We start from the raw sequence: 24,631 nt of genomic DNA, 5'->3' as shown, positions 1-24,631 counted from the left end.
GTTCCCTCAGGTGTCCTGTCTCCTACCCTCACTTCCTTTTGGCCTTCATTTAAAATGTTACCTTCCCACTGACCCTCCCTAACCTCCTCTACTCCTTTATCTGTCTCCTATTTTGCTTCTCCTTATCAGCATTTATAACTGACATTTTTGTATTTTTCGTTTACGTTTTTAAATTGTCTTCCAGAGTGTAAATTCCACAAGGGGCAGGAATTTTTGTTATCCCTCCCACCATTGTGACTGCTGTATTCTCAGCCCCTAGGACAATGCCTGGCATGAGTAGGTGCTCAATAAATATTTATTGATTCAGTATATGTTGGAAAGACAGTAACAGGAAATTTTATGTCTTCCGGTTCCCTCAGCTACAAACTTGGGGTATTATTCTTGCCTAGTCAGCCCAGTCAGCCTCCTCAGGTTGTTCCCAGAAGAGGATACTAAACCAAGGGCCACATGCCACAGAGAATATTGCTGACAAAGATCAGCGAATTCAGCTGCGGGATTGACGCCCTGAGGCTTCTACTTTCCAGAGACTGCCGACAGGCTGAGAATAAAACCCCAGGCCCTCCCCCTACCCCCACTCCTCACATTCCCTGGTCAGCCCGCCAGCTCCCGGCTGACTCCGCCCCCTCAGCCCACTTCCGTTCCCGCCCCACGCCCGGCTTCCGGCCTCCTCACGCCCCTTCCACGCCCTGTCCCGCCCTACACCCCGCCCCGCTCCGTGTTTGGCCAGCCGCGCCTGGCCGGAGGACGGCGAGTTGGTGGTGCCTGGTGGATGGGACAAGCGCGGCATCTGGACGTCCAGACACAAAGAGCCGTCGGCGGACCCGGGGTAGGAACCGTGGGCCATCTTAGCGCCCTTGGCCCACGTCCCTGTGCTCCGCGCGCGGGCGGAGACGGGAGACTCCCGCTGTTCAGGTGAGCGGGACCGGGGCGGGGCCGCGGGACCGCAAGTGCGGGCGGGGGCCGGGCCGGCTGCGCGCTCCTCTCTTGCAGTCGCGGAGCATCGAGGCTTGCGTCTCTCGGGCTGCGCCCCAGGAAGTCGGCAGGTGGGGACGAAAGTGTTCTGGCCCGCGACTCTGGGCGGAGCGGGGACGGGGTTTAGAACCTGCGGCAGACCCCCACTCCCCCCTCCTCCTTGGCTCCCGGGACTGGCATCAGCGTGGGGTCCGCTTACTCCCCTCGCCTTGGTCTGTGGGGACCAGAGGTTCGGTGTGACGTGGTGTCCCACTTTCCCGTCACTCTGAAGGGCTCTGGGTGGGGTCACTTTAAAGTAACGTATCCAACGGGAGTCGGGCTGCTTGACCAAGACTTTAAAAACCAGGTCCTACAGTAGAGGCCTTTTCTGAAGTGTGGGTGCTCCTTTGAGCAGAGTTTGAGGTGTTCGGCCCCTTTGCTAAAGTGGACGTTAAACTCCTGGCGTGCGATTCAGGATCGGGCGAGGGCAGTGGTTTTATTGGGAACGTGACGGGTATTCATTCGGTTGGCCGAGGTGGGCCACTGCAGCCCAACTTTGCTCCCCAGATGCGTCGCTGAAGGCGGCCAGGTGCCTGTATTGCCTGCCTATCCCACCGCTGCCAAGTCCCTTCAGACTTCCCCTGTCACCTGCAAAACGCGAGGGCCCCATTCTTCTGACACATCGAATTATTCCACAGAATCATCCCACTATAGAAAATTCTTTTAGGTTGTAACTTTCCTTTTGTTGTATTATGAGTTTGCATTTGAAAAAATTGTTTGACACAGACGGCACACTGGGGCAGAAAAGTCTGCTGTGAGTTTTATCTAATATACTAGAATCACCCCCTTTCCTCCCATCAGTGTGCTTAGTCACACATGCCATATAGGAGTCTGTTCAATCTCTTTGGGTGTTTCACACTCCTAGACGGTGCCCTGCTGCATTGTTAAAAGCTCCGTGTAGGACTGTTGTGTGTTTGCGCAGGGTGGGAGTGAGGAAGGGTCATTTAGTGCCTTTATGCTCTAGGTGACTTAGGCCAAACTATGGAACTGGGAGGGGATCCCAGGGAAAGGACTGTGAAGCTGGAGGGCTTGGAGGTCAAAGGAGGCTCATGGTCCCACCACCAACACTGTCAATAGGAGGGAAGGATTATGAATGATGGTGAGTTTTAGAAGCCTTTGCTGTGGTTTCTGCATTGGACTTAGAATATTTTTAAAAGAAGATTAAAAAAACTAACGATAGTTAAAACTGGTCTGTTCAACAAAACACTGTCAGCATCTTCTCAGTTTTTATAGCTGTGTACAAGAGTATGTGTATATTAAAAGACAAATGCTAAGGCAGTTAGAGAAGTAGGCTACCACTATGCTGTCCCTTTCCTGTTTACCCATCATCTAGTAGTTTAAACTATTACAAACTTAACTGGTCTATATTGGGATGTATGTGTTTAAAAATAGTTCAGATTCAATAAAAATTAGGGGGTAATCATTTTTGCAGAATGAGAAAATAACCTTTTCCAAAGAACTTGAACTTCAGATAACATTTAATACCACCAAATCAGCAAGAACACTTTAAAGGAAAAGTTAGGGTTTAAAATTTTTTTTAATTGAGGAGTTTATATAAACTTTGATGGAAAACTTTTTTCTTCTATTCCATATATTGTGGTTTGCAGGGCTACTTGGAGGTGGTTGAACTGACAGTCATTTGCTGACAGCATTTTGTAAATCCCTTAGTGTTAGTGTTCTTTGTTCTGAGTCCTTATGAACCTTTGGTGAATGACTTTAGATCCTGGTTGGTGGATGGTTTTGTGTTTTTTTTCCCTTTGAAGATGAAATTTGGCATTTCAGACTTGGGGCATGTGACCACATTCTTTCTACCATGGACACTTAGGTTTGCGTTTTGCCTTGAACAAATGGCTGCTAGATACTCTCTCCTTCCCTGACTCAAGAAAGTTCTAGAAAAAGGAGCCCAAATACAGTGCCCTCTCCTTACTCCTGACTAGAAGGAAAGTGCCCTATGGCCTGGAAGGGGCGCTTCCAAAGTGGCCACTTTGCTCCCAGATTCCATGGTTATTCTGTAAAGGTTGAGCGGCAGTGGCTGCAACTGGACTCTAGATTTGGGTTTAGCTTAGTCCTTGGTTTCAAGTACAAATTAGGAATTCAGGCTTAAGGCCAGAGATTTGGTTAATCATAAACAAGAGGCTAAAACTTTGGGTCAGACTCTACCTGGAGCTATTTGGAGAGTGGTGGTAGTGGATGGTTTCCTTCCCCATCCTTGGGCTAACCTTGAGCCTCTTAATGAAAGTTCCCTACCAAAGGGTTCTGACTGTTACCTTATGAAGAGTCGGACAGAAACATCTTATGGAGCATGTTCTCTATTTTCATCTTTGACATCCTTGACTGTTATTTTGTATTTCAGGAGACAAAACTGTCAAATCTTTTTGTAATATGAGACATTCCATTTTGATCCAATTACCTTATTTTGGGATCTCCTTTGTTTAATAAGATTTTGGTGTGTTGGAGTTTCTTAACATAGTCATCATTTATTGTCATTGTTAAAGATCTGAAAGGAAATTGTTCTCCACAATTTCTAGATTTTCAAGTTTCTAGTAAAGAATTTTACATTTGTAGATGTTCATCAGTTAGTATGTTTTTAGCTGCCAGTGATGGAATACCCAATCAGTCTTGGCTTAAACAGATAGGGAGGTCCCAGATAGAAAATCCAGAGCTTCAGGATGGGTTGTTCCAGTGGTTGAACCAGCCTTTGGGGCCCCAAGTTGCTTTTCTGCATATTGTCACGTTGGTAGTAGCTGTCTCACTCACATGTGGAGGGAGAGGGAGGTTGGCTTTCTTAGCTTTCTCTCTTTAAAAAATTTATTATTCAATATTAACATATAATATTATATTAGTTTAAGATATACAATATAGTGATTAGACATTTATGTTATTTACAGTGATCCCCTGATAAGTCTAGTACCCATATGACACTATGCATATTTATTACAATATTACTGACTGTATTTCTTATGCTGTACGTTACATCTCTATGACTATTTTTGTAACTGACAATTTGTTCTAGTTAATCCCTTTTACCTTTTCACCCATTCCCTCAAAGCCCCCTAGCATGTGGCGACCATTAATTTATACTCTGTACCTGAGTTTATTTCTGTTTTCTTTGTTAATTTATTTTGTTTTTTTAAATTCCCCATATAAGTGAAATTGTATGGTATTTGTCTTATTTATTTATTTATTTATTTATTTATTGGGCAACAGTGTTTTTTTTTCAGGACCCATCAACTACAAGTCAAGTAGTTGTTTCAATCTACTGTAGTTGTGGAGGGCACATCTCAGTGGCCCATGTGGGGATTGAACCAACAACCTTGGTGTTATGAGCACTGTGCTCTAACCAACTGAGCTACCTGGTCGCCCCAGTTCTGTCAGTTTTTGCTTCATGTATTTTGTTGGTCTATTTACATTTAGGATTGTTGCCTTCTTGGTGAATGGATTTTTTGAAACCATGACCTAAATGTCTTTATCTCTGGTAATTTTTCTCACTTCCAAGTCTACTTCTGATATTAATATAACCACTCCACGTTTTAAAAAAAATATTGTTTATGTGGTTTATTTTCCCCACCTTTTTTAGTTATATCTGAAGTAGATTTCTTGTAGAGAGCATACACAGTTAAGTCCCTGACTTACGAATGAGTTCTGTTCTGGGAGAACATTCGTAAGCTGGATTCATTCGTAAGTCCGACAAAGTGAATCTTATACACCTTTGACACAAATATACAATGTAAAGCCAGTGGTTGAACGATTCATGTTATAAGAACAAGCAACGTCTACCATCTTTTCGCCTCAGTCCAATCTCTCAATTATTTTCACTTTTGTTTCCATGGCTATTGCTTTGCACTTCCTAGCAGTCCCCTCCACATCACCACTGCTTTTCCTCTTGCTTCTCGACACCCTGGGCTCTGATGTACTACTGTACAAGATCTCACTGTACAGTAAGCACACAGCACAACTGTGACAATGTCCAGCAGACATGTGAGCTACTTCCGTGATTTGTTCACATCTACGAATGTTCGTAATGCGAGTTCCGTTCGTATCTGTGGAAGTTCGCAACTTGAATGTTCATAAGTCAGGGACTTACTATATTTGGGTCTTCCAAAAAAAAAAAATTCAATCTGCTAGCCCCTCTCTTTTAATTGGTGTCTTTAGATCACTTACATTTAATGTAACTATTAATACGTTTTGATATAGGTCTGTCAGTTTATTATTTGTTTTTCCTTTGTCCCTTATATTTTTATTTCTCTCTTTTCCTGGATTACTTGAATGTTTCTTAGTATTCATTTTAATCAGTCTATTGGGGTTGTTGATTATGTATTTTTATATAGTTCTTTTAGAGGTTGCTCTAGGGATTACAGTGTTCATATTTAAGCTTTGCCTATTTAGAACTAAGATTGTGCCACAGTAAGTACCACCATGTAGGTTCCTTTCCCCTCCCTCTATTATACTGTATTTGTTATATGTGTACATCTTCATACATTGAAAACTGCCTCAAATAATGTTACAAATTTTGCTTTCTGGTCATACATGTTTAAAGAACTTGTATGAGTTCTTTATACAAGAGAGCTCCAGTTTCTTGTATATGAGAGAAAATATTCTCCTATTTCTGTAACTGTTTTTACCGTTTCTATTGCTCCTCTATTCCTGAAATTTTAGCTTTCCCTCTGGTAGTATTTCCCTTTCATCTGAAGTTTTTTCATTTCTTTTACAGCAGGTCTGCTAGTGACACATTTTCATAGTATTTCTTTACTGGAGAATGCCCTTCTTTCACCTTTACTTCTGAAAGATGTTTTGGCTACTGCTATTCAGTCCTCATAGAGCCTCCCCCTTTCCTCTCTTCTGCTTTAAGACCCCAGGTTCCTTGAGGGAGCACTTTAGGAGAGAGGAGACAGCAAGTGCTGTGAAAGGGGGCATTAAACTCCACAAGAGAGATCCCTGAAGACTAGGAAAGGTACAGGGGCTGTAGCTCCTGGAGAAAAGGACATCGTCTCCCAGTCCCTTGAAGATTCTGGGGAAGTCTTCAGGTTGTTGGAGGGGAGGTTAACAGCTGCTGGAACACATAGGGATGCCAGGCCCAGGCCTTGGCTCAGCAAAAATTTCTGTGCCTATTTTGGCACAGATATATGAGGGCCACCTGACTTCCAGGGTCTTGAGCTACCTACTGACTGAAGCCAATTTGATAATTTACTAATTCTAGGTTCCTTTTAAAAAAAAATTGGGGAATTAGGAGAGGGGAACAGTGTTGGGGAATTGGGGAGGGGGACCAGCCAAGTTGTTGTTCTTCAATCTTGGTTGTGGAGGGCACCAGTCACCATCTGGCTGCCAGTCAGCAGCTCTTGGCCTCTAAGCTCAAGGTGCCAAGTTCAGTCTTAGTTGTGGGAGGGTGTAGCCCACCATTGAACAGGCAGTCTTGTTGTTAGGAGCATGTACTCTCATCAGCTGAGCCATCCTGCCACCTGTTGGCAGCTCAGCGGCAGTTCAGCTCGGGCACAGCTCAGTGTCCCATGTGGGAATCGAACCGGCGACCCTGTTGTTCAGAGCTTGCACTCTTGAGCAAGCTCTTAACCAACTGAACCACTCAGCTGGCCCCTCAAAGTGTGCATTTATAAAATTAATTTGCCTCTGGTCTTTTCTTAGTAGCCACAAAACTAAAATAGAGGTACTTGGAGATTTCAGGTCAAGATGGTGGGGTAGGTAAACACTGTGCTTGCCTCCTCTTGCTACCACATCAAAATTACAAATAAACTACAAAATAATCATCATTAAGAATCTCCTGAAGTCTTGTTGAGCTGAAGTCCTACAGCTAAGGACATACAGAAGAAGCCACCTTGAGATTGGTAGGAGGAGCAGAGATGCAGAATGGGCTAGTCCCACACCCACGTGTGACCATTAAAAATCAGGAGGGCTATGGAGATTCCCCCACCCCTGGAGGAGTGAGGGGTCCCAGTCTCAAACCAGGCTCCCCAGCCCAGAGTTTCAGTGCCGAGAGTACTCACACTTCTGTGAAAACCAGCAGAGATTGTAGCTTAGTGAGATGAAGGGCAGCTGGATTCCCACGTGTTTTCTGAAAGGGCCCACGCATGAACCTGTTCATTGGCAGACTCATTCAGTCTGAGCTCCAGTGCTGGGGCTGCAGCTCCAAAGGCTCCAGGGACATATGGGGAGAAGCTGAGTTGTCTGGCCTCAGGGTGAGGGCTTGAGGGACAGCTTTCTCCCTGATGGAGGAGCTGGCAGAATCCAGTGTTTCTTTGTTGAGCCCTTCCCCATCCCTGTGTGCAGATGTGAGTGGGTGCCAAGTCTGAGTCTCCGTCAACCTGGCTAATACCATTCTTTCCCCCAACTCCACCCTGCCCTGCTGATTCCCTGAGACCCCACCCAACTTTCGGGCACACCAAAGCTGGTTCCAGTGAGTTTTCCATATAAACAGTGTGTCTTGGCTCATGCTGCAGACTTTCCTAAAATCTTTCAAAGGTTTACAAAGCCCAAACAAATAGCATCTGGCTTTGGCATGTCTTGTACCTTGTGCTGAGCAGCCCCAAGCCTGGCACTAGTAGCAGCCAGCTTTACTTCGCAGCTTGGCCTCTTGAGGCATTTCCATGCCCAGTGCTGGTGGTGGCCGTCTGCACATTGTGGCTCATGCCAGGTGGCTCTAAGCAGGACACAGGCTGCAGCTGAACTTGGCCTGCAGCGGGTCCCCTCCGAGGAGGCCCCAGGACTGGCGTGCCAGGTAGCCAGCTTTAGACTGAGCCAGAGCATCACCCAGCTGCCTCATCCCAAAAGATGACACCCAAAAGACAGACTGGGCAGGCACCAGAGCTCTGCTAAAGTGAATACCGTTTTATAGGGTCAGCCCCTGCACAACAGCTCCTCCACTGTAGTTCATGACCAGTCCTCACAACCAGTCAGCCTGAGGGTCAATTCCTCCCATTGACATGCAGACAGCAACCAAGAGTCAGCTACAATAAGAGGTGCGACACAACCCACATGAGAGACACATCTGGAGCACTCAGCTTAGGTGAACAGGGAGACTGCGCCACTGGGCCCCACAGGACACCTACTATATTAGGCCTGTACTAATACCAGGAGACATAATGGCCTTACCTAATACATAGAAACAAACAAAGGGAGGCAGCCAAGACGGTGAGACAAAGAAACATGTCCCTAATAAAAGAGCAGAGCAAAACTCCAGAAAATGAACTAAACAAAATTGAGACAAGCACTCTATCAGGAGCAGAGTTCAAAACACTGGTTATAAGGATGCTCAGTGATATCAGGGAGCACTTCAACAAAGAGATAGAAAACATAAAAATGTAGATAGAACATAAAAAAGAACCAGTCAAAGTCTACAATAACTGAAATGAAGAATATGTTAGAGGAAATCAACACTAGATTAGATGAAGCAGAGGATTGAACCAGCAATGTAGAAGATAAGGTAGCAGAAAACACCCAATCAGAACAGCAAAAAGAAAAAAGAATCCAAAAAAACTGAGGAGAGCTTAAGGGGACTCTGGAACAACAACAAGCGTACCAACATTCACAATATAGGGATACCAGAAGGAGAAGAGAGAGAGAGCAGGAATTGAAAACATATTTGAAGAAATAATGACAGAAAATTTCCCTAACCTGGTGAAGGAAATATACAAGTCCAGAAAGCACGGAGTCCAAAACAAGATGAAACCAAAAAGACCAATGGCAAGGCATGTCATAATTAAAATGCCAAAAGTTAAACACAAAGCAAGAATCTTAAAAGCAGTGAGAGAAAAGCGGTTACCTACAAGGGAGCTCCTATGACTGTCAGCTGATTTCTCAACAGAAACTTTGCAGGCTAGAAGGGATTGGCATGAAATATTCAAAGTGATGAAAAGCAGGGATGTACAAACAAGATTACTGTACCCAGCAAAGCAATTATTTAGAATCAAAGGACTGATAAAGAGCTTCCCAGACAAGAAAAAGCTAAAGGAGTTCATCACCACCAAACCAGTATTACAAGGAATCTTAGAGGGACTCAACTTTAAGCGAAAAAAAAATCAAAAGTATGAATAATAAATGGCAATAACTACATACCTATCAACAAGTACTTTCGATGTAAATGGATTAAATGCTCCAATCAAAAGATAGGGGGGCTGAATGGATAAGAAAACAAGACCCTGACATATGCTGCCTACAGGAGATTCACTTCAGATCAATAGACACATAGATACTGAAAAGAAAGTGATGGAAAAAGATATTTCATGAAAATGGAAATAAACAAAAAGCTAGGGTAGGAATACTTCTACCAGACAAAATAGACTTTAAAACAAACACGATATAAAGAGACAAAGAAGGACCTAGTAATCCTACTTCTGGGTATTTATCCAAAGAAACCCAAAATACTACTTCAAGGGGAAGTGATCATTCATATGTTCATTGCAGCATTATTTACATAAGCCAAGATATGAAGGCATGCTGGGTGTTTATGAATAGATGATTGGATAAAGAAGAGGTTGTACAGATAGATATACAATGGAATATTACTCAGCTATAAAAAAGAATGAAATCTTGCCATTGAGTGTAATAAGTCAGACAGCAAAATACAAATGTCATGTGGTTTCACTTATGAGTGGTACCTAAGAACAAAATAAACAAACAAATGAAACAGACACAAACTCATAGATACAGAGAACATTTTGAAGGTTGCTAGATGGGAGGGGAGTTGGATAGGTAAAAAGGGCAAGGGATTAAGAAGTACAAATTGGTTGTTATGTAGTAGTCATGGGAATGTAGGGTATAGCATAAGATATATATATATATATGTATATGTATATATATATACATATATATAACATAAGAAATATAATAACTGTATGTTGTCAGATGGATACTAGATCTATCAGGCTGATAGACGTGAGGGAGTTGGGGACAGGGTGGAAAAGGTGATGCGATTAAGAAATACAAATTGGTAGGTACAAAATAGTCATGGGGATGTAAAATACAGGGAATAATATGGTAATAGCTATGTACAGTGCCAGGTGATACTAGTCAGGGGTTTCACTTCATGAATTACATAAATGTCTAACCACTGTGCTATACCCTTGAAACTAATATAAAATAATATTGAATATCAACTTGTATTGAAACACTTAAAAAGGGGGGAGGGCTGGCCGAGTGGCATGTTGGTTAGGAGTTGGCTTGGGATGCCATCTCTGAGCAGCAGGGCCCTGGTTCGGATCCCACGTGAGGACCAGTGACGCTGCACCCTCTATAGCTCAGATGGTGAACAATGGTTCGACCTGGAGCGGGGCTGCTGTGAGTCGCTGGCGACGCATAGGCTGCAGTGGAGCTGGCCGGCAGCAGGCATGAGCTTTTATGAGCTGCTGTGAGCCACCGTGAGCGGCCGTCCAATGGCCAGCGAGCAACTGCCTCAGCCAGGAAGAGCACCGTGATCACAGCACCAACATGGGCCAGTGAAGCAACGTCCTCCACAACTAGACTGAAGAACAAAAGGATAGCAACTTGTCTGTTTCCTCTTCCCCGATTGCCCAATGCTGTTCCCCTCCCCCAATTCCCCCAATAAAATCTTAAAAAAAAGGGGGGGAGATCAATAATATTGTGAAAGTGTAGTACAGTGTCAGATGGTTGCTGGGCTTATGGTGATCATTTCTTTAGCATAGGCAATAAAATCAGTAATGTAACTGTATAGTGCTAGGTGGGTACTGTTGAATAACTATGATGTATAGCTGAAACTAATATAGTAATGCATATTAGGTATATTTTAATAAAAATCTTTGAAAAACTTTCACAAAGAATAAAAACATCAAATGAAAGTAAAAAAAGAATTAAAAAGAAACATACAAATTGGTTGCTACAGAGTAGTCATGGGATGTAGGGTATAGCATAAGGAATATAGTCAATAATATTGTAATAATCATATATGGTGTCAGATGGGTACAAGATTTATTATTTATTATTGTTTATTGCAAAATAGTCAAGAGGATGTAAAGTATTGGGAATATAGTCAATAATACGGTAATAAATATATATAGTGCCAGGGGGTTCTAGACTAGTTAGTGGGATCACTTCTTCAGTTATGTAAATGTCTAACCTCTATGTTGTACACCTGAAATTCATATAAAGTAATACGAATGTCAACTGTAATTGAAAAATTAAAAAAGGGGGAAAAGATGAAGGGGAATAAGACGTTCAGATTTCCAGGTATAAAACAAATAAGCCTTGGGGATGTAATGTACAACATAAGGATGTAATCAATAATATTGTGATAGCGTGGTACAGTGTAGATGGTTGCTGGACTTATGCTGATCACCTATTTAGGTATAGAAATGTTGAATAACTATGATGTACACCTGAAACTAATATAATATTGTATGTTAACTATATTTTAATAAAAATCTTTAAAAACAAAATAAAATAGAAGTGCTTGGTGCTAATTCATAACTCATGCTAACACTAGCACTGAATTTTTGAGGCAGAACTTAGCTGAAAGGTGATTACTGATTGAATAAGTAATCTATTTTCACATGGAAAACTTTGTTGCCTGAGAATGTGGGAGAATTGGGTGTAAGAAACCCTGTTCTATAGCTCCACCTCCCCCACCTTAGTGTGAATGGTCTAGAGCAGCGTTTGGCAAACTGCGGGTCGTTAGCCACATGTGGCTCTTTGGGTACGTTCCATCTCAAAAGTTTGGCAAACCCTGGAAGAGCCAATCCTGTCCCTCACAACAATTTAAAAATTATTCGAGAGCCATAAATATATTTTACAAATAAGGAAAATTTAAAGAAATATTATAAATGAAACTATGGTAGTTTTATTTTCATTTTCAATTTTACTTCAGAGCCACATGTACATACCCAAAGAGCCGCATGTGGCTCATGAGCTGCAGTTTGCCAACCTCTGGCGGCTCTTCCGTCTCAAAAGATTGCCGATTCTTGGTCTAGAGTGAGCAAGGATTCAGCATAGTGCAGCCACAATTGGTAAATATCCAGGGTGTTCAGTCACTGTTAAATTATTTTATATAAACTTGATAAAGTTAGAATACTGGAATTGTGTGTGTTTCAACCACAGGATATGAACACTATGCATTAGCTTTTTCATGTTCTGTATCAGTTGGGGATAACTGAGCCTGGACTAAGTGCTGTCTGAGATGTTTTCCTGTTACCTCTTATCTGCCTTTGCTCCTCCTAACTGAGTGACCCCATGTCTTCTTGGAATTTATGCCCCCCTTCTCCTGTAAATGAACAAAGCCCAGTCATCAGCCATATGCTTCCATGATCACTGGGTAACATTGGAGCACAAGTAGTTTTTCACCATCATTAAGGGAATTTCAGGTTTTAAAAAGCAGGCAGGGGAGTATTTGCAGGAGTTTAGGGACCCCCTTAAATCATTTGATGCCACCTTTGCTGGTTCTGAACATGCCTTGTTAGCTCCTTCAAGATGGAAATGATGCATCCTTCCAGACATTTTCTCTGCATGCACAGCCATGTGTATGCAGACTAACGGTGGACACCTTTATTCATGCAGAAAAGTCACCTTATCAGACTGTCCCAGTCCACCGTATTTAAAATTGTAAACTATCTCCCCCACCCCCTCTTGCTTTATTTCTCTCCATACTACTTCTCACCATCTAAAATAGAATTTGTGTATTTATTGTGTTTATTTGTCTACCCCTACTAGAATATAAGTTCCACAGGTGGGAGATTTGTCTGTATTGTTTGTTGCAGTACACCATGGGCCTAGAATGTGCAAGGCACATAGTGTGTGCTCAGTAAACATTTGTTGAATGAATACTATTTTGCAACTTGCTTTTTTTTCTTTTAAAAAATAAGCTGTTTCTGACATCCTCCTGTGGCATTTGTAGCTGCACCAGGCACCTCCTCCATTTTAATGTACTCACTGTGTTTTAGCCTAATCCTGATTTTCCTTCTGCTCCTACAGCCAAGCAGAGGGCATCGTATTACTTGTGGGTGTTTTGACAGGAGTGAACGTGCTATGGGGCCCTGGATCCTTAGAATGGAGGAGCACAGAGTCCTTGTCATGGCTTTGTTTGAGGCTCTGTGGGTGTGGAAATGCTTTTAGGTGTTATACAAGGTCATTATATGAATATGTTTTATGTTGAATGACTTGTAAAAGTCTCTTGAGACAGACAGAATCATGCATGTAATTGGCAAAAAGTAACAGTGTTACAAAACCTGTAAAACCCTAGAGAATATCACAAGGCCTTGGCAGCAAAACAGCCTCTGGGAAAAGCAAAAGATGCAAGTGTGTGTCTTGTCTCTGTTGCTTGAGATTAGGAAATGAACAAATATCTACAGCTGTGAGTATGAAATGGAGATACAAGGTTTCTCCACTTTTTACTGCATCATGTTTGCAATACTCAAGAAACAGCTATGCTTGGACACTGTATATCTCTGGCTGACTACTTGTAGTTTTCCCTAAACACACTTCTGAAAGGAACCAGGGCTTCTTCTCATCAATAACCACCTTGGTGCTGGGGAGTAGAGAATTTTAAAATCTTAAGAGGAAAGATGTGACTATGTTTTTGGAAAAATGGAATGTTTTGAATGTGTTTCTGTGCTTGGAAAATTTTGTAAGAAGGAAAATGTCATCAGTGCAAATTGGTCAGTTTTTTAAGACTTGACTGCTGAAAAATCCTTATCAGTTTGAAGGAGATAAAAACTTACTGTGAAGTGAATGCTTATATTGCATGTCATACTCAGCATATTTATTTCTAGACAAGGTGGTTGATGGTAATCATCTGCCAGGAAACTAGTATTAACATTTCCAACTATGATTGAGAAATTGTCTTTTTCGCTATCATTCTGACAGTTTTTGCTCTGTGTATTTTGAGGCTCTGTTGTTAGGCACATAACATTTATATGCCTTTCTGCTGAGTTATCACTGTAAAAAGTCTATCTTTGGTAGAAGTCTATTAATATGGCGTCTTCAGCATTCTTAGGTTTACAGTATACATGGTATAGATTCCAATAGCTTTGTTGAGATACGATTTACATACCATGTAATTCACCCACTTACCATGTAAATTCCAGTGGTTTTTAGTATATTCACAGAGTTGGGAAATCATTACCACAAAATTTTTTAGAACAGTTTCATCACCTTGAAAGAATCCCACAATCACTCCCTATTTCTTTCCAACACTTCCCCACCCCTGTCAACCCTAGGGAACCTTCTAATTTACTTTTTTCTCTATAGATTTGCCTATTCTGGACATTTCATGTAAGTGGAATCATACTATATGTGGTCTTTATGACTGACTTCTTTTACTTAGTGTAATGTTTTCAATGTTCATCAGTGTTGTAGCATACATATATCAGTAGTCATGCATCGCTTAATGATGGGGATACATTCTGAGAAATGCATTGTGCGGTGATTTTGTTGTGCAAACATCATAGAGTGTATGTATACAAACCTAGATGTTATCGCCTACTACACACTAGGCTCAATGGTATGGCTTATTGCTCCTAGGCTACAAGCCTGTACAGCATGTTACTGTAGTACTGTAGGTAATTGTAACACAATGTATTTGTGTATCTAAACATATCTAAACAGAAAAAGTACAGTAAAAGTACAATATAAAAGATAAAAAGTGGTATACCTGTAGAGGGTATTTACCACGAATGCAGCTTGCAGGAATGGAAATTGTTCTAGGTGAATCAGTAAGTAAGTGGCAAGTGAATGTGAATGCCTAGGACATTACTGTAAATTACTGTAGATTTTATAAACTCTGTACACTTCGGCTACACTAAATTTGCAAAAAATAGTGTTTTTTTCAACAATAAATTAACCTTAGCTTACTGTTACTTTTTTACTTTCTAAACATTTTAATTTTTTAAAGCTTTTTCACTCTTTTATAATAATATTTAATTTAAATCACAAACACATTGTAACACCTTTATGATAGCTATGATGTCTCCAGGTGATAGCAGCTTTTCAGCTCCATTGTAATCTTATGGGACCACTGTTGTATATCGGTTTGTTGTTGACCAAAACATTATGTGGTGCATGACTGTATTTCATCTAAACATTTTTCTGTTTTTTTTGGTTTTGTTTTGTTTTTATTTAGCTGAGCCATCCTGCCACCTTTTGGCAGCTCAGTGGCAGCTCAGCTTGGGCTGGGCATTGAACCACTGTTGCTCAGAGCTCAAACTCTTGAGTGAGTTCTTAACCAACTGAGCCACTCGGCTGGCCCTTGTCTTTTTAAAAAAACATATTTAATACACTTTATTTTTTAGAGTAGTTTAGGTCCACAGCAACATTGAAGAGAAAGAACCAAGTTTCCATATAATTCTCACCTTGTAGCCTTCCCACCATCAACATCCTTCACCAGTGTGATACATTTTTTACAGTTGATAAACCTACATTGACACATCATTATTACTCAGAGTATATAATTTACATTAGGGTTTACTCTCTGTGTTTCACATCCTATGGGTTTTGACAATGTTTAATGACGTGTTTCTACTGTTATAGCTCCATACAGAATAGTTTCAGTGCCCTAAATCCCCTGTGCTCTGTATATGTATCCTCCCTGTCCCCACCCCTGGCAACCACTGATTTTTTTACTGTCTCCACAATTTTAGCTTTTCCAGAATGTCATATGGTTGGAAGTGTATAGGATCCAGGCTTTTCAGATAGTTTTCTTTCACTTAGCAACATGCTTTTAAGGTTCCTCCATGTCTTTTCATGGTTTGATAGCTCATTTCTTTTTAGTGCTGAATAATATTCCACTGTATGGATTCTGTTCACCGATTAAAGGACATCTTGGTTACAAACAACGTTCGGCAATTATGAATAAAGTTGCTGTAAACATTTATGTGCAGGTTTTTGTGTGGACTTAAGTTTTCCACTCATTTGGATAAATACCCTGGAGTCCAATTGTTGGATCATATGGTAACAGTGTATTTAATTTTGTAAGAAACTGCCAAACTATCTCCCAAAGAGGCTGTACCATTTTGCATTTCCACAAGCAGTGAATGAGGATTCATGTTGATCCCCCTCCTTGTTAGCATTTTGTGTTATCATTGGTTTGGTTTTTGGCCATTCTAATAGATGTGTAGTAGTGTGTCTTTTGTTTTTAAAGATTTTTATTGGGGAATTGGGGGAAGGGGAACAGACAAGTTGCTGTCGTTTTGTTCTTCAGTCTAGTTGTGGAGGGCGTTGCTTCACTGGCCCAAGTTGGCATCATCATTGCGCTCCTCCTGGGTGAGGCAGATCAGTTGCTGGCTTCCGGATGGCCGCTCACTGCTGGCCGCTCACGCTGGCTGCTGGCTACACACGGTAGCCATGGCAACCCACTGCCACAGGGGCTGCAGCCTACGCCGTTGCGACCCAGCTCCAGGTTGAGCTGTTGTTCAGCATCTTAGCTGTAGAGGGCAGTGTCACTGGCCCTCATATGTGGGATCTGAACCGGAGCCCTCTGGCGTCCCAAGCCAGCTCTTAACCATCGCACCACTTGGCCGGCCCTAGTGTGTCGTTCTAATTTGTAGTTCCTTAATGCAGTTCTCATATGATGTTGAATACCTTTTCATATGCTTATTTGCCATCTGTATATCTTCTTTAGTGATGTGTCTGTTCATACATTTTGCCCATTTTATAATGGGGCTGTTCTTTTTCTTATTGTTGAGTTTTAAGAGTTCTTTATTTATTTTGGATTGCAGCCTTTTATCAGATGTTTGCAAATATTTTTCCCCAGTTTGTTTTTCATCATCTTATTTACTTTTTTTTTTTTCCATGTTGTTGCATAGTGATTTTTTTTTTTTAAGATTTTTATTGGGGAATTGGGGGGATGGGAACAGTGCTGGGGAATTGGGGGAAGGGGAACAGACAAGTTGCTGTCGTTTTGTTCTTCAATCTAGTTGTGGAGGATGTTGCTTCACTGGCCCAAGTTGGCACCATCATTGCGCTCTTCTCGGGTGAGGCAGATCAGTCGCCGGCTTCTGGATGGCCGCTCACTGCGGCTGCTGGCCGCTCACGCTGGCTGCTGGCTACATACGGTAGCCCATGGCAACCCACTGCCACAGGGGCTGCAGCCTACGCCATCGCCGGCGACTCACAGCAGCCCAGCTCCAGGTTGAGCTGTTGTTCAGCATCTTAGCTGTAGAGGGCAGTGTCACTGGCCCTCATATGTGGGATCCGAACCGGGGCCCTCTGGCATCCCAAGCGAGTTCTTAACCATCGCGCCACTCGGCCGGCCCCATCATCTTATTTTCTTTACAGTATCTTTCATGCAGCAAATGTTTTTAATATTAATTAAGTCTAGCTTATCAGTTATTTCTTTCATGTATTGTGCCTTTAGGGTACTCTCTAAAAAGTCATTGCCAGGATGGATGGAAGTCCAAGATGGCGGGTTAGGTAAATGCTATGCCTACTGCATCCCAGGGTCACACCAAAATTACAAATAAATTATAGAACAGTCAACCTCAAGAATCATCTGAAGACTAGCTGAACAGAACCTCTATAACTAAGGATGTAAAGAAGAGGCCACATCAAGACGGGTAGGAGGGGTGGAGATGTGAAACAGGCTGACCCCAAACCCACAGATAGTGGTTGAATGCTGGAAGGGACACCTCAGTGACAGAGGTACCCCCAAAGAGGGAGGAGTCCAAGCCCCATGATAGGCTCCCCAACCCAGGGGTCCTGTGCCAGGAAGAGGAGTTCCCATGTCATCTGGCAGTGAAAATAAGCGATGACTCTTTCTGTCCTTACTGGTGGGGTAGAGAGTACCTGGACACCCTCGTGTAGAGCCAGCATACAGGCTCACTCACTTGCGGGCACTCACCTGGTCTCTGCTGGAGGGGTGGCAGCTCAGGAGGCCCAGGGACATGCAGGGAAGGATTGAGTTGTGTGGCTTTGGTGTGGAAGGTTGAGGGACAGGAGCCATTGTTGTCCCTGTGGAGCCTGACACACATGTGGCCTATAGGAGGTTGCCATCTTTTCAGTTTTTAGCCCCCTCCTAAAGGGACAAACCTGGGACCACATTGGTTTGGTGGAATCCACATGTGTGCACCATCTTGGTGATACCTTGGGTTCCCACCCACAGCACAGCTGGGGCTACATTACCTGGGAACCTCTTGACTGCTGTGTGCTGGGCCCACCGCACAGGCTGCAGGAGCCTGTTTGCAGTGGACAGATGGCCCTTGCCGGCCTGGGAAAGTTTGCTGATGGGCATTAACCAAGACCTGTGCTGCAGCGTCTCTTGGGCAGCTTTCGGGAACCTGCAGGCCTGAGACAGGTGGTGGCTGGCCGTGGTGTTCTCATGGCGTTTCTGCAGGGTGGTCGCAGGCCCAGAACTGGTGTGGGAGCCGAGACTGCATTGACTTTGTAGAAATCACTGACCACAACACTTAGCTGGAACCCCGCCCCGCCCAACTAGAGCTGCATTGCTAGGGGCACTCTGTGCGCCTGGATGGCCAGCCCTGCCCCATCAGCCGTGGAGGTCTTTTCCAGCAGTGGACAGTCTGCAATGGTCCAGGGAGATTTTTGTGGTGGACAGTGACCCAAAATCTGCACCACAGACACTCTTGGGCATCTCTTGGGAATTTGTGAGCCTGAGGCAAGTGTTGGCTGCAGTATTCTAAGGGCATTGCAGGAAGTGATCACAGACCAGGCATTGCCCTGAGGTGAGCGGTAGCTGGTTGCTGTTTTCTGAGGTGCTATGTGAAGAGGTAATAAGCTGGGCACTGGTGTAAGAACTGAATCTGCATTAACTTTGTAAAAACCACTGCCCATGTCTCATGACTCCTTGGGACTGCACCGCACCCAGCTAGTGCGAGTTCACTGAGGATACTCTCAACACCATGTCTACCAGCCCAGCCTGTGCACCTAAGGAGGCTCTTTCAATGGATGGGCCTTATGGGCAGTTGGCGGGTGGCAATAGGCCTAGGGGGCCCTAGGCCTTTTGCTAAGCTGCCTCAGGCCCACAACAGGTGGTAGCCAGCCTCGGTTCACAGTGAGACCACCCCCACATGTCTCCAGATCCAACACAGGCAGCAGCCAAAGACATATAGCTTTGTGGTTCCTACCAGATAACCATGGGCTGGTAACAGGCAAGGCTGACATTGGCCTACATGGGAGCCCATCCCAAGAGAAAACAGAAACAACACACCCAGAGGCCAGCTTCAGACCACACCAGAGCACTACCTGGTTAGCCCCAAAAGCGGCACACCCAAAGGGGAGGGTCTCACCAAGCACAAGATCCCACAGGGCAAAACCTCCTCTGAAGGTGTCTGCCTCCATACAGCAGCTCTGGGCATAACCCATATACACTGTGGGCATAGCCAGTTTTCACAGTCAGTCAGCCTGAGAGTCCCACCCATTGACTTGTCAAAAGCATTCAAGGGTCAACTACAACAGAACACACAGAACACACTCAAGGGACACTCCTGGAACTTACACACAGGAGATCAAGGACTGCACCATTGGACCACACAGGACACGTACTACATAAGGCCATGAGCAAAGACTGAGAGACAGTAGATCTACTTAATACATAGAAGCAAACACTGAGTGGCAGCTAGAATGAAGAAACAAACAGAAAAGCCTGTCCCAAATAAGAGAACAGGAGAAACCTCTAGAAATAGAATTAAGTGAAATGGAGGCAACCAACCTACAAGAGACAGACTTTAAAACACTGATTATAAGAATGCTTAAGGAACTTAGTGAGAATTTCAACAAAGAGATAGCAAATATAAAGAAGGACATACAAACCATAAAATAGAACCAGTCAGAAACGAAGAATACAATCACTGAAATGCAGAACATAGAAGGAATCAACAGCAGATTAGATGAATTGGAGGATTGAATCAGTGATTTAGAAGACAAGGAAGCAGAAAACACCCAATTGGAACAATGAAAAGAAAAATGAATGAAAGATATGAAGATAGTTTAAGGGACCTGTGGAACAACATGAAGCGAGACATTTGCTTCATAGGAGTACCAGAAGGAGAAGAGAGGGAGCAAGGGATCAAGAACTTATTTGATAAAATAATATAATGACTAAAAGCTTCCCTAATCTGGTGAGGGAAATAGACATACAAGCCCTGGAAGCACAGAGTCCCAAACAAGATGAACTGAAACAGGACCACACCAACACACATCATAATTAAAATGCCAAAGATTAAAGAAAAAGAGAGAATCCTACAAGCAGCAAAAGAAAGGCAACTAGTAACTTACAAGGAAGACCCCATAAGACTGTCAGCTGATTTCTCAACATAAACTTTGCAGGGCAGAAGGGAATGGCAGGAATATTCAAAGTGATGAAAAACAAGGGTCTACAACCAAGACTACTCTGCCCACCAAGGCTATCATTTAGACTTAAGAGAGAGATAAAGTGCTTCCCAGAGAAGAAAAATATAAAAGAATTCATTACCAACAAGTGAGAATTAAAAAAAAAAAGGTAGAAGGACTTCTTTCAGCAAAAGGAGAAAAATAATGAAGAACAAAAATCTGAATAATAAAATGGCAATAACTATGTGCCTATCAATAATCACTTTAAATGTAAATGATTAAATGCTCAAACAAAAGACATAGGGTAGCTGAGTGAAGAAGAAAACAAGACCAAAACATATGTTGTCTACAAGAAACCCGCCACAATTGAAAGACACACAGAGACTGAAAGTAAAGGGATGGAAAACGATAATTCACGTAAATGGAAATGAGACAAAACCTGGGGTAGTCATACTTATTATCCAACAAAATAGACTTAATTTTTAATTAATTTAAAAAATTATTTTATTGGGGAATTGGGGGAGGGGAACAGCATTGGGGAAGCGGGGAAGGGGAACAGACAAGTTGCTGTTCTTTTGTTCTTCAGCCTAGTTGTGGAGGACGTTGCTTCACTGGCCCATGTTTGTATTATGATCATTGCGCTCCTCCCAGCTGAGGCAGTTGGTCGCTGGCCATTGGACGGCCCCTCACGGCGGCTCATGACAGCTCACGGCAGTTCAGGGCAGTTCTTGCGAGCTGCCCGGCTGCCGGCCGCTCATGCTGTCTGCCAGCCACTCATGGTAGCTTACGGCAGCCCACTACAGCCCCACTGCAGCCTACGCCATCGCTGGTGACTCATGGCAGCCCAGCTCCAGGTCAAGCTGATGTTCACCATATTAGCTGTAGAGGGCACAGCGTCATTGGCCCATGTGGGAACCGAATCTGTGGCCCTGCTGCTCAGAGCTCATGCTCCCGAGCCAAACCTTAACCAACTGAGCCACTCGGCCGGCCCCAAAATAGACTTTAAAATGAAAATAATAAGAGAGAAAGACATTATATAATAAAAAAGGGATCAATCCAACAAGATGACATGACCCAGTAAACATCTATGCACCTAACACAGGAACACCTAAATATATAAAGCAAATATTGACCAACATAAAGGCAGAGATCAACCGTAACGCAATCATAGTAGGAGACTTTAACAGCCCAATGACACCAATGGACAGATCTTCTCGATAGAAAATCAACACAGAAAGTGACCTTAAATGACACACACTAGACCAGATGGATTTAATTGATATTTTTAGAATATTTTACCCTAAAGCAGCAGACTATACATTTTTTTCAAGTGCACATGGAACATTTACCAAGATAGACCACATGTTAGACCACAAAACAAGCCTCAGTGAATTTAAGATTGAAATCATATCAGGCATCTTCTTTGACCACGATGGTATGAAACTAGAAACCAATTACAAGGAGATAAACTGAAAAACACAGAAACACATGGAGACTAAATTACATGCTACTAAATAATGAATGGGTCAACAGTGAGATCAAGGTAGAAATCAAAATACCTTGAGACAAATGAAGTGAAAACACAATGACTCAAAATCTATGGGACACAGAGAAAGCAGTCCTAAGAGGGAAATGAGTAGCAATGCAGGCCTACCTAAAGGAACAGGAAAATCTCAAATAAACAGTGTATGTATCTATACACCTGAGGGAACTGGAAAACAAACAGCAATCAAAGCCCAAGGTGAGTACAAGGAAGGAAATAAAGACAGAGTGGAAATAAATTCAATAGAGATAAAAAGAACAAACCTAAAAGATGAATGAAACCAAGAGCTGTTTTTTAAAAAAGATAAACAAAATTGACAGACATTTAACCAGACTCATCAAGAAAAAAAAGAGAGAGGACCCAAATAAATAAAACCAGAAATGAAAGAGAAGTGACAGCCAACACCACAGAAATACAAAAAAATTTAAAAAAATGCTACAAGCAATTATATGCCAAGAAATTGATCTAGAAGAAATGGATAAATATCTTGAAGCATACAATCTTCCAAGGCTGACTCAAGAAGAAACAGAAAATCTGAACAAACCACTTACTTCCAACAAAATTGAATCAGTAATCAACAAGTTCCTAACAAACAAAAGTTGTGGACCAGATGGCTTCACAGGTGAATTTTACCAAACATTCAAAAAAGCATTTACACCTGTTTTCCTCAGACTTTTTAAAAATCCAGGAAGATTTAAAGCTCCCTAGCTCATTTTACAAGGTTAACATTACTGTGATTCCAAAACCAAAGACATTACAAAATAAGAAAACTATAGGCCAGTATCCCTTATGAACATAAACGCTAAAATCCTCAACAAAATATTAAACTGAATTCAGCAATAAATTTAAAAAATCATACATCACCATCAAGTGGGATCATTCCTGGTATGCAAGGTTGGTTCAGTATCTGCAAGTCAATTAACGTGATACACCACATAAACAAAATGAAAAATAAAAATCATATGATCATACCAGTAGATGGAGAAAAAGCATTTGAGAAAATCCAGCAGCCTTTTATAATGAAAACTCTCAACAAAGTCGGAATAGAGGGAACATATCTTTACATTATAAAGGCCACAGCTAATAGACAACTGATAAATAAATTTAAATGTAGCAGGATACAAAATTAATATTCAGAGATGGATTGCATTTTTATATACCGATAATGAACTATCAGAAAGGAAAATTACAAAACAATCCCATTTACAATTGCATTACAAAATAAAATACTTTGGAAAAAAATTTAACCAAGGAAGGAAAAGACTTGTACTCAGAAAACTATAAGACATTAAAGATAGAAATTAAGGAAGATACAAATCAATGGAAATGTATTCCATGTTTATGGGTAGGATTAATATAGTTAAAATTTTCATGTTACCCAAAGCAATATATAGATTCAAAGCAGTCACTATCAAAATACCAATAGCATTTTTCACAGAACTAGAACAAATCCTAAATTTATATGGAACCATAAAAGACCGATAGCCACGGCAATTTTGAGAAATGAAAACAAAGATGCAGGTGTCATGCTAGCTGATATCAAAATATACTACAAAGGTATAGTAAAGCAGCATGGTAGTTGCATAAAAACAGACATACAGATCAGGGAGCAGAATAGAGAGGTCAGAAATAGATTTATGTCTATATGATTTTTTAATATGTGACAAAGAAAACAAGAATTTATATTGGGGTAAACACAGTATTTAATAAATGGTGCTGGGGTGGATTTCATGCCTAATACGCAAGGGTGGTTCAACATCCGCAAATCAATTAATGTGATACACAACATCAACAAAAATAAAAATAAAAATCATATGGTCATATCAATAGATGCAGAAAAAGCATTTGACAAAATACAGCAGGCATTTATGATAAAAACTCTTAGCAAAGTGGGAATAGAGGGATCATATTTCAACATAATAAAGTCCATGTATGATAAACCCACAGCCAACATCACACTCAATGGGGAAAAGCTAAAACCATTACCCTTAAGATCAGGAACAAGACAAGGTTGTCCCCTTTCTCCTTTTTTATTCAACATAGTTCTGGAAGTTCTAACCACAGTAATCAGACAAGAAAAAGAAATAAAAGGCATCCATATCGGAAAGGAGGAAGTAAAATTGTCATTATATGCAGATAACATGATACTATATATAGAGGACCTCTAAGACTCCATCAAAAAACTATTGGAAGTAATAGATGAATTCACTAAGGTAGCAGGATACAAAATCAACACTCAGAAATCAGTTGCATTTGTATATACCAATAATAAACTATCGGAAGGAGAAATTAAGAAAACAGTTCCATTTACAATCATTTCAAGAACTATAAAATCCTTAGGAATAAATTTAACCAAAGAAGTAAAAGACCTGTACTCAGAAAATTATAAGACACTGAAGAAAGAAATAAAAGAAGATACAAACAAATGGAAAAACCTACCATGCTCATGGATAGGAAGAATTAATATAGTTAAAATGTCCATACTGCCTAAAGCAATATATAGAGTCAATGCAATTCCTATCAAACTACCTAGGGCATTTTTCCCAGAAATAGAAAATATAATCCTAAAATTTATATGGAACCAAAAAAGACCCTGAATAGCCACGGCAATTCTGAGAAATAAGAACAAAGTTGGGAGGATCATGCTACCAGACATTAAAACGTACTACAAGACTACAGTAACCAAAACAGTATGGTACTGGCATAAAAACAGGCACATAGATCAATGGAACAGAATAGAGAGCCCAGAATTAAATTCAGGCATATACGGGTTAGTTAGTCTATGACAAGGGAAGCAAGAATTTACATTGGGGTAAAGATAGTCTATTTAATAAATGGTGC

The 24,631-nt window shown here is 41.7% G+C and overlaps 1 protein-coding gene across 1 annotated transcript in view; it reads left to right on the top strand.

Moving 5' to 3' along the window:
* Window positions 1-689: 689 nt before the first annotated feature.
* NINL (ninein like) overlaps window positions 690-24,631 on the top strand; it is a 161,470-nt gene continuing 137,528 nt past the window's right edge. The window contains exon 1 of the mRNA XM_019633987.1: window positions 690-912. The gene's annotated coding sequence lies outside the window, so the exon portion shown is untranslated. The remainder of the gene's footprint in view (window positions 913-24,631) is intronic.

This window comes from Hipposideros armiger, unplaced genomic scaffold, assembly GCF_001890085.2.
Source record: "Hipposideros armiger isolate ML-2016 unplaced genomic scaffold, ASM189008v1 scaffold_1463, whole genome shotgun sequence".
NCBI classification, from domain to species: domain Eukaryota; kingdom Metazoa; phylum Chordata; class Mammalia; order Chiroptera; family Hipposideridae; genus Hipposideros; species Hipposideros armiger.
Note: the sequence above shows the minus strand (reverse complement) of the source record. Positions and strands in the feature narration are given on the sequence as shown.